General features: G+C 42.5%; 1 protein-coding gene across 2 annotated transcripts in view; it reads right to left on the minus strand.

Moving 5' to 3' along the window:
• Window positions 1-16439, minus strand: part of PPM1B (protein phosphatase, Mg2+/Mn2+ dependent 1B) — a 67276-nt gene extending 50837 nt beyond the window's left edge. Inside the window, exon 1 of one of the 2 annotated variants that reach the window (XM_014052938.2) lies at window positions 16136-16431. The gene's annotated coding sequence lies outside the window, so the exon portion shown is untranslated. Of the gene's footprint in view, window positions 1-16135 lie in introns of both variants that reach the window. The other variant, XM_014052937.2, reaches the window with a different exon arrangement.
• Between the last annotated feature and the right edge of the window lie 733 nt (window positions 16440-17172).

Consider the following 17172-nt stretch of genomic DNA (forward strand, 5'->3'; position numbering starts at 1 on the left):
GTGCCACCTCCGTGTTGGAATGAGCCCCCCATCCCAGCAGGCTGACATAGGTGGTGATGGTCATCCGGCTCGGTTCTTGGAACAAGCAGCCCTTTGTTATGGCCTGAGACGACTACCAGGCCCGGGAATTGCGGACCCTTGGTGGCAAGGTGATCCGAACTGACGAGCAGATGCTGTCCTAATGAAACGGCAGGAGCAGCTATTGGAGGGGCCTGCTGTGAAGTTTGGACCAGGACACCACTGCAAAGCACGAGACCATCTTGCCTAGCAGTTGAGACAGTTGGGGAAGTGGAACCCTGCGCTGTCTCCGAACTGCCAAAGCTAACTCCTGACAGGAATACCCGACCTAGACTGGTGTCTATGAGGGCGCCCAGGTGAATTATGTGCTTGGTTGGAATTAGGTGACTCTTAGAGTGGCTGATTGAGAAGCCAGAACTTCTACTGCCTCCCGCAGATCCTTGTGGACCTAGTCTGGGGACTTGGACAAGAGAATGTCATCCAGGTAGCACATTATCCGTATGGGACAGTCTCATAGGTGGGCCACCAAGGCTGCTAGTAGTTTGGTAAATACCCTGGGCACGGACGAGCCCGAATGGGAGAGAGCCTGATACTGGTAGTGGAACCCCCAGTAGCAGAAGTGGAGAAACTGCTGGTGCCCTAGACAGATTGGGACGTGGAGGTAGGCATCTGTCAGATCTATTGAGGTCAGGAAGTCGTCCCCGTGGAAACCCTCCAAGTTGGTCAATAATGAGTGCATCTTGAACTGCCGGTAGACAATAGAAGACACCCCCCCCCCCGAAGCTTTGGGAACAATGAACAGAAGGGAGTAAAATCCCTGTCCCTGCTGTTCCTCCGGCATTGGCCGAATGGCCTGGATGTCCAAGAGATGCCGAATTGCTTGGTCTACTAGGCATCTCTTTTCCTGATTCCGGGATACGGGACAGAGGAGGAAACACTTCGGAGGGTAGGAGAAATTCTAGGGAGAGGCCTGTTTTTACTGTCTCCCTGACCCAAGCGTCGTTACCTCCTCCCATCGGTTGGCAAAGGCCAATCAACCGCCGATGGGAAGGTTCCTGCCGCAGTCACTTTTGTCTGCGGAAGGGACAGAAATTTCCTGTACCTCGATAAGACTTCCTGGAAGGGGAGAATCGGTGGTAACCTCTACCCATCCTGTCCTGCTGCTGTTGAGGACCCTGACGTCCTGAGTAGTGTCTGGCCGGATGGGAGAACCCATAACCCCCGTGCGGGTTCCGAAAGGATGACCTGTGATGATAAGCAGCAGTCCGGTTCTCAGTCCTGTGGAAAAAGGAGGGGAGAATTTTTCTGGGTTTAAGGGGAGCCCCGAACAGTTTGTCCCTCGTGAAAGGTTCGGAGATGAGGCGCCACTTGTTCTTGGCATTGGCCTGCCAAGGCCTCAGTCACAGAAGGCGCCTGGCCACAAAGGTGGACCCAACTGATTTAGACGTGAACCTGGCCACATTAATGGAGGCATCTGCCGAGAATTGAAGGGCTGCTTTCAACTTATTGAGGTCCTCGAATCCGAAGCCGGGATCCTATCCCTCAGTTGCTGGAGCCACAGGAGAGCAGTTCTGTTAAAGAAGGATGTGGCCATGGTTGCCCTAACCACCCACACTGGTGACCTTTAATGAGGATGTGTTCCATCCTCCTATCCTCCGCCTTTAAGGCATCCTCTGGATTGCTTGGAACAACATTAGGCGAGGACAATGCAGCTATCGGAGTGTCCACCGAAGGGACCTCCAAGGCCTTGGCCAAATCTGGTCCAATATTGTAAAAGTGTCTGCTTGGGCAGTAGGAAAGGGACCAGACCCCAGGAACTTCCACTGATATTGGACCACGTCTGTGAAGAAGGGAGATGAAGGAACCACCTCTTTTTGCACAATGGGCTCGGTAAACACCAGTCCAGCTGAATCCCTCTTGGCCGCCGAGGACTTAACAGGCCTGGACCGCTTCTAGATTAGCTATCTTCTGGGCCTTGATAAGGGACCTAAACATAGTTGGTTTGAAAAGCCCAGCTAAGGGAGTTTGCTCTAAATCTGAATCCTCATCATATAGCTCAGAGTCCTGAACATCCTCCTCATCCCCTGAGGATGAAGAGCTGTCTGATGATCCCTTGGATCTTTCTACCCGTGCCATTGGGGAGATGGCAGAACCTGCAGGCCCTGGAGTGACTGTCCCTTCCGGGGCAGAGGGTTGAAAGGCCTCTTCCGTTTCTCTATCCCCTATCTCAGAGCCCTCACTGTCTGGAGATAGATCTTCCTCAGAACAGGGGACTTCGGTTGGTGCAGGTGTCTCAGAAGAAGCTGGAACTGGCATCGCCTGGGCCATGGTCTCTGTGCCTCCTTTTCCGCCATATAAAATTGTTTGTCTAGGGCCCTTTGTCTTCTGAGTTCTGCTCTCTGCGTGGCCTTAGATTTGCCCTTGGATTTGCCTTCCTTCTTGGGAGGAGGGGACTTGCGCCTGCTGGGTAGGCAAAGGGTCGATGGGCCTTCCAGAGGGTCATCCAAGAGAAGGGATGAGGCCTCTCCTGCACTTCCTTCCATAGCAGCTGACACTGTCTGACTAGCTAACTAAGATTAAAATAATGGAGGTGCCTATCCCCACAAAGGGCACACCAGGGCCCAGGTCAATGAGAGCAGATAATTTTGATCATGTGACCATGGGGATATCACAATGGTCATAAGTGTGAAAAACGGTCACAAAAAGGGAGGGGTGAAGAAAACTATAAAAATGTTATGAGTAAATATTTAATTTCTACCTTGAGACATTTTTACCTTTTACTTAAGGTATTACTTAATATAATCCTTCCTCACTTCACAGTAATCACAGCCTATTTCACTGAACTGAATCCCAGAAAATTAACCAGGTATGCTTTAAGATAGCCCTATTCTTGATATGTCTTTTGTTTCTCTTTTCTCACACTTTTACTGAATTTAATTTTAAAGCAGCTTTCTTTTTCATGTTATCATTTGTAAAGCTATAGTACAACACTACATATTAAAGCCACTATCAATACTATTATATAGAATCTTTTGGTATAATTTTGTATTTACTTCCAAATATAAAATACAAAATAAAAGAATTATGATACAGAGAGAAAGACATAAGTGTATAAAACAAAGTATCAAGCATACATATAAAATATATTATACAAAAAATAAGTAAATATATTTAAGCAACAAAAATTATACCTCACCCTTGCAAAATATGTCACTAATCTATAAATGTCTGCATCTATATTTGCAAAATTGCTATATAAATTAAAAAATATCACAATTGTAGAAATCTAGTACCATTATAAGTTTGACCTACTATCTACTATAAAAAAGTTAATAGGCAGTCCTAAGCATGAAGCTAAACCTCAGAGGCCTGTGTTAATAATCTATTATTGTATTTAACTCACAGAAAGTCCACATGCGACTTCTATTTTCTTATAAACCAGTATTCCCATTGTCTCCAGTCCATCCAGAATCAAATAACATTGACTGATCTTGATAAAAATAGCTCCCAGTTTACTAGCTCTTGAGCTTGATAATTCTGAACAGTTACACTAGTAGGACATGAAGGGAGCATCAGGTCTGCAGAAACTAACATTTTAAAAATCTGATAATGACACTAACAGATATTCACAATGTGACACTATAGTGCCAAGATAAACAACCAGGAATTTTTAATTAAGGCAGCACATTCTTTATAGTGGAATTTTAAGAAGCAAGGAGTATCACAGTAATTGACTCATAAATGTAATACAAGGACTTAAGATAATGATTTACATAAAGCTTGCTTATCCACTAGAATTATAGACCAAAGACAAGAATGTTAAGAATTCAGAGTAAAATAAAAGATTTCACGAGGAATAAAGTATCACTATACAGAAATAAAAAATAAGAACATTTCTAGTCTGGAAAATCTAGGTGCTCCTAATTTAGTCAATAAAAAGTCTAAATATTGATGTGCCTATTTGAGATCATTTGCTAAAAATAAGATGTTAATAAAAACTGCAATTCTCTCCGCTTTTAGATCTGTGGCTTTGAAAATATAAAGCTGCTTGAGAGGGTTTGCCTAATGATTTTAACCTATAGTAATATTTAAAAAAGGCTACTCTCTCTTTCTTCCCAATTCATTTAACTTTTTTCTTTCCTTTTTCCATTTTTTCCCTCAGTACACTTCTCCTTTCTCCCCATGTTTCTTGCTGTTTTTGCTGCACTAGATGTCACAAACACATTACATTTGTGATGCCACTAGTAAACTTCAAAGTGCATTTTAAAATGCTAGCATTAGTCTTTAAATCCTATCTGTCAGTGTCAAAATGTCACTGCCTTTTTCAACCACCAGCAAACCAGACCCAGGGGGGGAAATGCATGTAATGCCTCACTATCAATAGGCATTTGCCCTCACTATCTTCAGGTGGTTAAGAGAGATTTTTTAAGTAGTTAGGATAAAAATACTATCAAAGGGGTTTTATATATTGTACCAGTTAACTGTGACTTTTAATTATTTGTATTATTATTGAATTATATACCATAGATATTTAACAGTTTATATACTGCCAAGTCATATGACTTCAGTGGTAAAAAAATTAATACAAATTGATTTTTTGAAATTTACATGTTTGCATACATTATGAATACATATTACTAAGCGGTCACCTGCAGAGATGCACAGTAGGGCAACTCCATTGGTATCAGCTGAAAAGACCGTTGGTCTTACCTGAACGGTTGTTAATGTGCACTGCGGGAAAATTCAAGCATGGGTTAACTTCTGTCCGATTGCCTAAAGACTGCGATGAAATCATTGGCCACGCTCCATTGCTCAACTACTTCCAGTTTTTCGATGAAGGTGTAGACCTCAAAGACGTCCTTGAAGTTCCTGATCACAACTCGACGCTGGACCAAGACGAAACAGGGAGGGTTGAATTCTCCCACAGCGCACAGAGAACAAGGCATACAAGCCTAATAAAATCAAATCAAATCAAACCATTCAGGTAAGACCAATGGTCTTTCTCCTGTGCGCTGCTTGGAAAATCCAAGCATGGGATATACCCAAGCTTAGAGTCTCAAGACGGGAAGCCGATTGGTCCAGGATCTGCTCCAAAGAATGAACTCTCTGCAGTACTCGTTGACCAAAGGATGCCTCAGCCGAGGCAAATAAATCCAGCTTGTAGTTTCTGACAAAAGGAGAGGGCCTTGACAGAAACTTGTGCGGCCCAGGCCGCCATCGTTGCTGCGCTGAGTCGAATGGGCTGTAATATGGCCTAGAACAGGACGAGCTTAGTGTTCATAAGACATCATGATGCAAGCCCTCAGCCAACATCCAATGGTAGAGGGGGTCACCCTTTTCCCCATGGAGGAGGGCTGGAAGGAAATGAAGAGTGATTCCGTCCATCGAAAAGACGCTGTCCTCTTGATATATCTATGAGCACCCTCCGGACGTCTAAGGTATGCCACCGCCTTTTGAAATCCAGCAATACAATCTCCTGTGCCCTGTGAAACCAGGAGTTTACCTTTGGGATGGATGGATCTAGCTGTAGGATGACCCCTCCAGAGAACTCACCCCTTCTCAGGATGTCCCTTTCAAGTATCAGACAGTCAACTGGAGCCACTGAGGGTCTGAATGAATGAGAGACCCCTGACTGAGAGGCACCCTGTCTGTGGGAGTTCTCCAGGGCCATGATGCTGAGATTGACTAGGTCAGCGTACCAGAGGTCTCTGGGCCACTGAGGGGCTACAAGAAGAACCTCTGCTCTCTCCGTGAGCACCTTCCTGATGATCCTCAGAATGAGGGGAACAGGAGGAAAGGTATACAGGAGCCCCTGGAGCCAAGGGCTGCAGAGACTTGACTCCTTCTACCCCTGGTGTTTGGAACCTGGAGAAGAACCTCGGAAGGTGTGAATTTTCTGGGGTGGCAAAGAGATCCACTGTTGACCGGCCAAATCTCTCCGATAGGCATTGGAACAGGTCCGCATTAAGACTCTGAATTGGGTACCCCATCGGTTATCATGTGCCTCGGCAGCTACATTGTCTGTCAGCAAGAGTACATGTTGACTTGTTATCCTGTCCTGGAACTGCTAGAAGCCATATGAGCTGCTCTGAGTTCCAGCCAATTGATGATGTTCTCCAATTCCTCCTGTGACCACCGGCCTTGAGTAAGGCGAGACTGGCTGTGGGCATCCCAGCTGAAGAGGCTGGTGTCTGATGTTAGGGTCACACAGGTGGATTACTTGAAGAGGCATCCCTTCTACAAGGGAAAGGAGGTCCACCAGAGGAGGGAGTGGAGGACTTTCAGTGGTACCTGAACTGTGAATTGGAGCTGCTCCTGCCAGATGTGATGCGGTAAGAGGAACCATTGTAATGTTCTGGCGTGAAACCATGCCCAATGGATAATTGTGATGCACGAAATCATTTCCCCCAAGAGTTGGGAAAGAAGTATCAATGGCACTGACCTCAGTGACTGGATTCGATGTATCATCACCCTTATGCTGGTGCACCGATCTTGGGAAAGGAAGACCTTGCAGGATGTTGTGTCTATGATTGATCCTAGATGAAGCAAATTGGTGGATGGAATGAGGTTGCTCTTTTCCCAGTTCATCAAGAATCCATGAATCTGCAGGAACTGGAGGGTGCAAGTCTCATTGTGCTGGCCAAATGGAGGATGTCGTCCAGGCAGCACTGTATCCTCATGGGTCTGGACCTGAGATCTGCAGCGACCAATGCGAAAAGCTTGGTGAAGGTCCTGGGTGCCGATGAGAGGCGGAAGGGCAGGGCCCTGTATTGGAAATGGCACTCCGCATAGCAAAACCTCAGGAACCTTCTGTGCAATGGGCAGATGGGAACATGAAGGTACATTTCTTTGAGATCTAGGAATGTTAAGAGATCCCCCTCTCAGAAGCAACTCAAGATGGATTGAAGGGATTGCATCTTAAAAGTGTTTGTATGCCAGATGGATGTTGAGCTTCTTTAAGTCTTGGATAGCTCCCCACTTTCCGTAATTCTTGTTCCAAAGAATTAGAAAGAGAATGGAGTAAAACCCTAGACCAGGGGTCGGCAATCTTAAACACTCAAAGAGCCATTTGGATCCGTTTTCCACAAAAAAGAAAACACCGGGAGCCACAAAACCTGGGTGGGTGTGGCCAACTCATCACTCCCACCCAGTCACATGACATCCCCTGCCAGACATGCCTACCCAGGTTTCATGGCTCAGTGTTTTCTGTGGGAATAGGATCTCTCTCTCTTTTCTACCCCTCCCTCTCATTTGTTTTTCTCTATTTTTCCTCTCCCTTTCTCTTCTTCCTTCCTTCCTTTCTTTCCTTTCCTTTCCCCCGTTCCTTTTCTTTCATTCTCATTGAATAAGATAGCAAATCCAAAATAAAGTTATTAATTGTAGGAAATTGCTTCTCTGTAATCTTTTCATTGTGAACTCTAAGTTGATAAAAGCTGGCAAGATTGTACTAACAGCAATAGGATATATATTTTTTTCTTTTTTGAGTTTGACAATATAATGTTATCCAAAATTATAAATCTTATTTTCAGATGCATTTTTTTGCCATCTCTGTTATTTTCCTTAAAAAAAATCAGACTTGCTTCAAATTTGTGCCTTCTGGCAAACTGCAGTTTTCTTGGCAAGAGATCTAGCTTGCCATTGCTTTTGTCATAGGTCTGAGAAAGTTAGTTTCTTTCTTTTGTTCCTCTTCCTTTCTTTCCCCGATTTGTTTCCCTCTCTCATTCTCTCCTTCCAGCTCTTTCATTTCTTTCTCTCTCTCTTTCTCCCCTTTTCTCTTTCATCTCTTTCTTGCGCGTGCAAACAAAATACCCTCCTGGGCCGGGGCGGAGAGCAGATTGTGCGTTGGGGTCAGCAGGGAGCCGCAGGAGGGGCCAAAGAGCCGCATGTGGCTCGTGAGCCACGGTTTGCCGACCACTGCCCTAGACTCTCTTGCCTGGTGGGACTGCCTCAATTGCCCTGATGTGCAAATGATGTTGAATCTCAGCCTTCTGAAGTCCCCTCTTGGAGGGGCAGTTGAGAGTAGGGCACCAAATGAAATGTCTCGAGGGACTGGAAATGAACTCTGGGTGAGACTTAACCTTACTGTCTGCAGGACCCATGCATCCATGGTCGTCGTCTCCCATTGGTCAGCAAAAAGTTGATAAGGCAGGCTTATTTGGAACAAGGGCCTCCTGACTACCCTCTCAGACTAATGAATCCTTGTTATGCATGGAGGGGAGGGGTGTTCTCTGAGAGAAAGCAGGTCCACATCAATCTGGGCCTGCAAGATGAGCGGGGGGGAGCATGCTCTGGTACAGAGGGATACAAATGGCTCCTTCCAGAGAGGGCTACCTATATGCCTTGAAAAATGATCTCCAAAATATAAGAGCTCGTTTTGGGAGTGAGGCAACGGCCATGACCTTACTCTAATCAGAGACCTGCTGCTACGGGAGTAAACGTTGCTTCAGGTGCCGACTCACTAGCTCTGCTTTCAGGCACTGCCCCTGCTGATGTTAAACAGTCAAAGGGGGCAAATTCCTCCTCAAAGCATGCAGTCTGTAAAGATGGAGTAAATGGTGCTCTCCGGTGACCAATCCTGTATCTATCCTCCCTCATGAGGAGAGGCCCGCTGACGAGGAGAGGCTGACTACGATGGAAGAGATGCCTCCATTTCCTCCATGGCTGCTGCTGAGGCCCGCTGGGCCTTGGCGAATTGTTTTGCCAGTACCTTTTGGCATCATTGGGCCTCTCTATCTGGTGCGGTGGGCTCCTTTTTGGATAAAGACCCCTGCGGTTTAACTGCCCTGGAAGTACTCCTGGTGGATTTGGTTTCCCGGGGATGAGTGCTGGAGGAACTAGCTTCAGAAGTCCCCGTTAGAGCAATCTTGAAAGGCCTAGATTCCACCATGTGACTGTTCTGCTCAATTCTAAATGAGGCCTGGCCCAAGAGTGATGAGGTCTGGAGAGGCCTACTGTGAGGGAGAAGCAAATGGCCTTAATTGGCAGGGGGAAATCACACTCAGCACCTGCAAATGGCCCAAATCTGTGTCACAGACCACCCATGCGGATCCGTTGACCCTGGGGTCCCACTGATGTGCCTGGAGTGTGACCGAATTCTCAGACAGTGACTCCAGGCATTGAATCTGAGATTGTGTGCATTGTGGTAGGCAATAATGGCGGTTGCGGCAATATCAGCTGGATCATCAGAAGAACGAAGCTCCTAGGCAACGCTGCCGGTCAGCGCTCTGAAAGGCGTGCCACATTCCCTTCAAAGCATGCCCGAGTAACGGGCTAGGCGACAGAAGGAACGCAGTGAATGGTGCATGGAATGAGCCACCAGCGCCGACTTGGAACTTGGGAAGGGCTCGGAAAGCCGTGTAGCGGCTGATCTGCCTTCCCCAACTCCTCAGAAGGGATTGCTTCTTTGTTGAAAAATCCAGGTTGGGATGAAAACTGCTGATTGCCTAAATCTATACAGAGATCACACATCTGCTATGCTCTGAATGAGAAGAAAAACTGGAAGTAGTCGAGCAGAGGGGGCGTGGCCAAAGATTTAATCTGTCTCTAGGCAATCGGACAGAAGTTAACCCATGCTTGGATTCCCCGACTTATGACCCTTTGAAGTTATAATGGATGTCCACAGAACTATTTACAATCTATTTTCAGAGTTACGATGGCTACACACACTCCTGCAATCACATTCTAGGTGCTTGGCAACAGCTCACCTTTATTGCTGTTTCAAGTGTCTCAGCGTCTCAGAGTCACATGAAAACGATTTCCAGCAAAAAAAAAATCTATTGAGGAAAAGGCATTTGCTTAATGTGGCATTCAACTAACAACTGCAGTGTTTGCTTAATTACAATTGTTAAAAACGATTGTAACTTCAGTGACAAAGCAAGGTGAGGGACGTGGCAAGCCCGCTAACAGGCACTGCCATGATGGATCTGAAATGACAGGTGCTTTTTAGTATTATATTTATAAGCTGCTTAGAAGGCTTCACTTTCATTTTTATTGCTTGCCCTTCCTCCTCACTGATACAGATGCATTTCTCTTCAATCATACAGTTTGTAGTGTATATAGATTTGCAAAACAATGGGATAAAGTGTTTTATGATTTATCTCATGGTTGGATTCATTGAATGATTTTACCAAATATACAGCCTCATGTTACATGACTAAGCTCCATTTCATGCTGAATAAACTAAATTATTAATGTATCTTAACTAGAAAACAATCATTAGAATTTTACTCGAAAAGCATTTATTAAAATAAATTTGATTAAAAAACCAATTTAATTTTTAAAAATCTGATGTATTTTATTTTTTAAAAAAATATTTTTTTATCCACCCTATTCAAAACTCCCTCTGCTTCTGCATGTCTCTGTGCCTTTCCTGGATTCAATTTCCCTTTCTATGCACTGCATACCAATCTTCCACAGCGTATACATTCATCTCCCCATTTTTATAAATCCAATTCTATAAATTCCTATTTGTGCACATAATTTCTAGAGATATTGCCATTTCTGCTTTTCTGTATTATAATAAAATATGTTGAAACTGTATATAGATGGATTTCTTCACTTTTTTTTAAATCTGTGAGAATATTTCTCATTCTGATAGAAAAAGGTCAATTGTATACGTATCTTGCATATCATGGGGGATGACACCGTGCACTAAGCCATAAGTACTGAATGAATCACAATTGAATGGTTTCTCTGCACAACACAGTAAAATACTGCTTAGTATGCTGCATGAACTTATGTTGTTTTTTCTAATAGGCAGAACATAATGACAAATGCAAAGATTCTATGAACACAAGACTTGTTAGTTTTAGAATTCAAGGTCAAAGATATACTAAGTGGCCTCAAAACCAATTCACTACACTGAACAGTTCTTAGCAATTTAAATACTAAGTGTTTATTAATAGATAGAAAACCAGCAACTTCTGATATTTAATGCTGGATTAGACTCATTTTTTAAAAAAATGATATCAACATTTTGCATAAGGTTGAGGGGTTTTGAGGCAGGAAAAAAAAGTATGCTGGGTAAAAAAAATCAAAATGCATATGGAAAAAATGCTAAGGCTATTATACATGAAACAATATATGGCATATTGTGTATGTTACTGTGAAGTTCAGGAAATCACCCAATAAAATCAGTTGCTAAGGAAATGTCTATTATACATCAAAACTAATACTACAAACTAGTTCATAATTATGCAGAAAGTATCATTCTGGGCCTTTGTAAATGGAAGGTTCAACAGCTCCTATAAGAAATTTCCCAAGTTCAAGAGGACACAATACTCTAAAAGTAATGAAAAGTGATTACTTTTGCAAAGAATAGAATGAGATTTAATTTCTTCAGTACATTTCAGCAGCACTCAAAAATTACAGAAGATACACAATTTTTTTTTAAATGCTATTATTTCTGAACTCTGAGGTGCTGGAAAATTATTCATATACTTTAAAAGCAGCTTACAAAGATTTAGTTATTTCTGTAGACATGCTTCCATATATTTGCAAGTATACTGCAGTTCTCTATTATTTGCAGTAACATCTGTACTGAGTTAGCAAGAATCTTTAAAACAGCATCCATTATTGAATGATTTGGTAACCTTAACCAAGTAGCAAATGAAACATATAGTAAAATCTATTCATTTCTGCTATCTAAATATTTTCTATTATCTAAATAATTATGATGTGGGGGGGGGGAGGATCTGGTATGTAGCCTGACAGTTCCTGAAGGGAAGCAAAGCAAATTATATTCCTTTTTTATTCTTCTTTCCAACTAAACTTTTCTATCTTACTTCTTTCACTCTGTTTGCCACTTCTGGCATATACTATATTTACAGTGGTCTTACTACCGATTTATTCTATAACAGCTCATTATAAAACTTATTATAGAATCATAATCTTCAACTCCATGAAAAACTAGCTGTGTGCAGTTTCTTCAGAAGAGAGAATTTAAAATTGGAACATGAGATAAGCAGACCACAAATACACTGATTTCAAAGCCTGAAACGTTCTCATGTAATTGCAGACATTAATCTGTTTTAATTATTGAAATCTAGTGAAACTAAGGGTGAAAGGTATATTTCTCAAAACCAAATTTGATTATTATTAAATAGCAACTTTTCCTTAGAGATTCATACTCTGAACCTCCTTATTGAACTCTTGCATTGTACTTTTTCATAGTAATAATGAGAGAAACATTAAATATCAAGGTACTTTGCAATCTCATTCCTAATTTAAAAAATGTGGCAAGTCAAAGGAACAAGGTATGAATGCAATGCAGTCACTGTTTTCATTAAGTTTCAATGATTAAGACATAATAAAGTATAAGTTGTTTGGAAAATTTGCAGTACACTTTTTCAGATATTCAGATAAAGCATACCATTTAGTAGAAAAAGAACTAAAAATAGCTTCACCCTTAACATTGGATACTAAAAAAAAAGGTGGGGGAGGGGCAGCAAGTCTGTATGGTAGAATCCACAGCTGAGGAATAAGAGAATATTAAGGAAGAATTCAGCTGGTGCCAAACTGACACCAGGCTTCCTGGCTATATTCAGTTTGTTCTAAACATAAACAATTCATATGCTTTAAATGGTCAAGCTACTATCTGGCTTTTGGCAGAACTCCAGAGAAGTGAAGTTCTACGTTACAAAGTAGCCACTGAAAAACACGCCTCTGACATGCTTTGGATATTTTTGTGAGTTTGTATAATATGAATGCTTTCTTTGCTTATTTAGTGTGGGGTCTAACAGTAATTCAGGATTTCATAGTAAGGACCAGCCCATGAGTGGCAATCCTTTTCTTCAAGGAAGTTGCAGGATCACTTTATTCATCCCAATTACTATTTTATTAATAAACTCTAGCAGTATTGCACTACTATTGCCAGTTTAAAATAGCCAGAAGCCCTCAGTTAGGAAGTACAGTATTTTATGATTATAATTCACTGATAATTTTAGACAATATAGAAAGTTATGATAAAAAATAAGATGGGATACGCATAAACATAACCAGTAAGTTGTGGGTTAAGGCCACCTGTCCAACCCTACAATGTTCTACTACCACTAAATATTAGAATATTTCTACACATTTCTTATAAAACTCTCTTTTCTATCCATTTAAAGCTAGAAATCTGTAGCACTGATAGGAAACTAAGATGGAGTCAATAGCTGGCAGCTAGATAATATAAGTAAGCTTGGTGAGCTGCCATTCCTCTTATTCAATTTTAGTTGTTAGATTATAACTGGGCAATATGCAAATACTGCTGCTACATTGTAAATCGCCTGGAAAGTTCTATAAAATACTATGGGGTGATATATTAGCTTAAATGCCATTTCTATCACAGTTGACATATTCAAAATCTGCTTTCTGCAGCACACAACAATAAAATACACAGGAAAACAAAATATTGTTCTATTACATTGATTTTATACCAAACCTGCATTAAGCTGCTAGAGGTGAGATTTCCGAATACTTTAATATTCTAATTAAAAGGCTATATTAACTCTAAGAACTGTACATATTGCCATATTGCCTGTAGCATCTAAGCTTATTGAAACATTGACAAAACTACTTTTAGCATATGCAAAATCAATTTACCTTGTATTCAAAATTTGCAAGTATTTTTGTAGTACAGAGCTACAAAGAATCCTCCTTCCCAATTCAAATTTTTCTGTACATAGATTGCCTGAAGGTATCAGAATTTCTACATTAAGAGTTTATAGCAGAGATGGGGAACGATGGCTCTTTTATTACTTGTGGACTTCAACTCCCAGAATTCCTGAGCCAGAATGGCTGGTTCAGGAATTCTGGGAGTTGAAGTCCAGAAGTCTTAAAAGGGCCATCATTCCCCACCCCTGATTTATAACATTATGTTGCCACTGTTGTGACAATATTCCTAATTTAAGTCAGGCTTTATATTACCAAAATAATTAGATGCTAGTATAAAGTGTTATTGCAGACATGATTCTATAACATTTTTTGTATTTCTTATTTGATTACTGGCCAGAGCAGCTTACAATTTGATTTATTAGTTGTGGCAGCAACTAATCATTCCCTAGGCAATGTCTCTATTCCCTCCACTGTATTATAATGAGACCTATTGTACAGTCTTCACAACTCTAACCAGTAGAAAACACGATCTTAAGAGCTGCAGAAAAGAACATGTGACAGAATAAAACCACCTACTGGGGGCAAAGAAAACTCCTGTCTAATCAGCTGTGATAAATCACAATGTTTATATTATGGAGGGCAAGAGATTCCAATCTTAACTTTTAAGGACTTAAAGCTTCAAGAAATTATGTTAGAGGGGAAAAAGCCATCCTATTATATATTTAAGTTGGATCTTTAGCAAAATAACCACAACACTACCACTATACAAAGATAAATTCTATATAGAAAGGGATTGGTTTCCAATAGTGATGCTTTTTAAATATGTCTAAGTTATCTGTGGCAAGAAACTAATAGAATGTCAAGCTTTCAAGGATGATTCATTTCTGTAAATTCTTAAATACTTTTAATCCCACATTTTTCACAGGTTACATACACCTAACCAAAGTCTTGTGGTAAATCCACATTAAACAAGCTATACTGTACTCAGATTAACTTCACTAGTTTAATATATGTATGTGGATAACAGCATCTGTAAGTGGCACATGGCTATGTAAGATAGTCATATCTACAAATACCCACGTTTTCTCTGTATCACTGTCTCATTCTGCTAAAAATCATACCTCATAAATTTCATTAGTCATATATGGAAATATATGACTTGAATAAAAATTCTCAAATTATTATTAATCTAATAATTCATCTTACAAATAGCATCTCCCTTTAACAATGCTAATTCCTTTGATTAAATAATTATACATCCACTGAAACAATCAAATACCAGCTACAAATAAGTTCAAATTTACAACTCCATCTTTATATTACTACTTTGTCATGAAATATCAAGATGTTTTTCCAAAGCAACTGCAAGTTAATTTCTATCTATTCTTCAACTTTCTAGTCACCATCTTAGTTTTTCCAATCATTATGCAAAATTAGAAAATTGTCTTCCACTTGTACTCCCTTAAAACGAAGGTATAGACAGCAATACAAAACTACAGAGAATCACTTATGGGATTGAAATAAGAGATTTTCAAATATTTTTTTAAAAACAGCTTACATTAGACATGCTTTTCTATTGAGGTAAAGTTTAAAATCACTTTGTAACGCCTATCGATAAAAGTAAATTAGTCAGCAAATAAATAAGCAGCCCTCAGATCTGAATTCCAATCAACCGCCAAAAGATATAGATTTCACTACTGCGTCCATCCCCAAAATTACGAACAATGTGGGGGCTATGTCCTTCAGGGCCAGCATGGAGACACTTATCCCCTGTTGGCAACATTAGTTCCCAACCTGCATTAATCCCAGAACCGCCCCTGCAGAGATTGTACATTCCAGAGGCTCGCGTATTTCTCCAAATCAGCAAATCGGGGAGGCCAGACCCTACTGATTTATAATTATTATTATTATTATTATTATTATTATTATTATTATTATTATTAGATAACTATAAAATTCCACCCTGTGGTCTACATCCAAATAACGGAGCCTTAATATGTATTGGAGAAAAAGGTCCTCCGTTCGCCCAGGCCTCTCCTTCCCATCCAAGGCAGGGAACCGCGGGATCTCGCTCATCCAGCCCACATCCCATCAAAAGCTGCCTTCCATCCCAAACTGCGCCTTCCCACCCCGGAGGCCCCTGTGGAGGAGCCGCAATCGGCCACGAGGGGCCTAGGATCCGAGCCCCCAGAGCCCGCCAGTCTCCATCCTGCTCTTCCGACAGAAGACCCCTTCCATCTCTCCCCACCACCACCCCCGGCCTTACAGCGCAGATCCAAATTCAGCCATTGCGCTTTCTCTCCCTCCCCCCCCCCCGCGGTGGCTGCCGCTGCCCGCAACACCAGCGGAGGCCGAGGCCGTCCTCCCTCTTCCTTCCACTCTGCGTCAGTTCGGTGTTTTGTTTTGTTTTTTTGCTGCGCTCAACGTCTCCCGCCTGACAAGGCCTCGTTCTCCCCGTCAGCCTTCGCCCATTCCCCGCCCTGCAATCCTTCCCTCCGAAAGAGCCGGCCCGGGCCTGTACCTGGCGCCGCAGCCTCTTAGTTTGCCTAAAAACTCCGCGCCCGCCCGCGAAGGAGCCTCCGTCTCCCCCACTGAGGCTTCGGGTCGGGTCAGGCTACAGCTCGAGCCGCCGCCGCCTTCTTCTACTTTCTCCTCCTCACGCAGCGGCCTCTCCTTTCGTCGGCCTCTGCCCTCGCAATCCAAGCGCAGCCAGCAGCGCAGACATGTTGGAAGCCTGTATCCCAGCGGCCGCTACTAGGCCCTCCCTCCTTCTCTGCCGCGCAACGTCAGAATGCACCGGGTGGGAGGAGGGGACAAGAGCCCCCTCCCTTACCAGAGCCTCGGAGAGAGAGAGCGAGAGAGAGCTGGGGAGTGTGTCGAACCGGTATTTTTTTAAAAAAAGAAAAAGATTTACTGTTACTGGTCGCAATGACGGTCACTCAAACGCTCTGGTCCCCGCCCACATTTCCATTGGATCCCTCACCTGTCAAACCTCACAATCTAAATACCGATTGGTTAATTTATTTGCCATTTATAAAACAACGCCCGTTGGCTACGAGTCTCTTTCTCAACTTCGCATCAATTGGTCGAGAGACGTCATGTTCCCGCCCTCATCTATGTGCTTCTAGAAAGCTAGATGGTTATGTAGTATGAAGCTTCATTGGTGCCACACGAGTGCCAATTGACTTATTCACCCCGCCCCATTCCCTACTACTTCTTTCTCTTACAAGATATACACTGATTTCCCCCCCCCGAGCCCGCCTTTCTATTTTACCGTCATTCAATTGGCTAAGAAAGATGTCTATCTTACCTAGCTTCCGTGTCCTTTAAAAGAGTTTCTCAAATAGCCGAATAGGCTAATGTCAATAATGGATTCTGATTGGGTAGGGCTGCAAATGAGGCGGGGTGGAGGGGAATGAGAACGAGGCGGTGTTTGAAAAGCAATCGAACTAATTGCCCTCCCTACTCCACTCCCCAAGGCCATAATGGACTCTTGTTTTTGATTGGCTAAACACTGGAGCGGCCTTCTCTCAAGTACTTACCAGGAAGGGGGGGAGA

This window comes from Thamnophis sirtalis, unplaced genomic scaffold, assembly GCF_051295495.1.
Source record: "Thamnophis sirtalis isolate CommonGarterSnake01/CBP01778 unplaced genomic scaffold, rThaSir2_p1.2 scaffold_6, whole genome shotgun sequence".
Taxonomy (NCBI): Eukaryota; Metazoa; Chordata; class Lepidosauria; order Squamata; family Natricidae; genus Thamnophis; species Thamnophis sirtalis.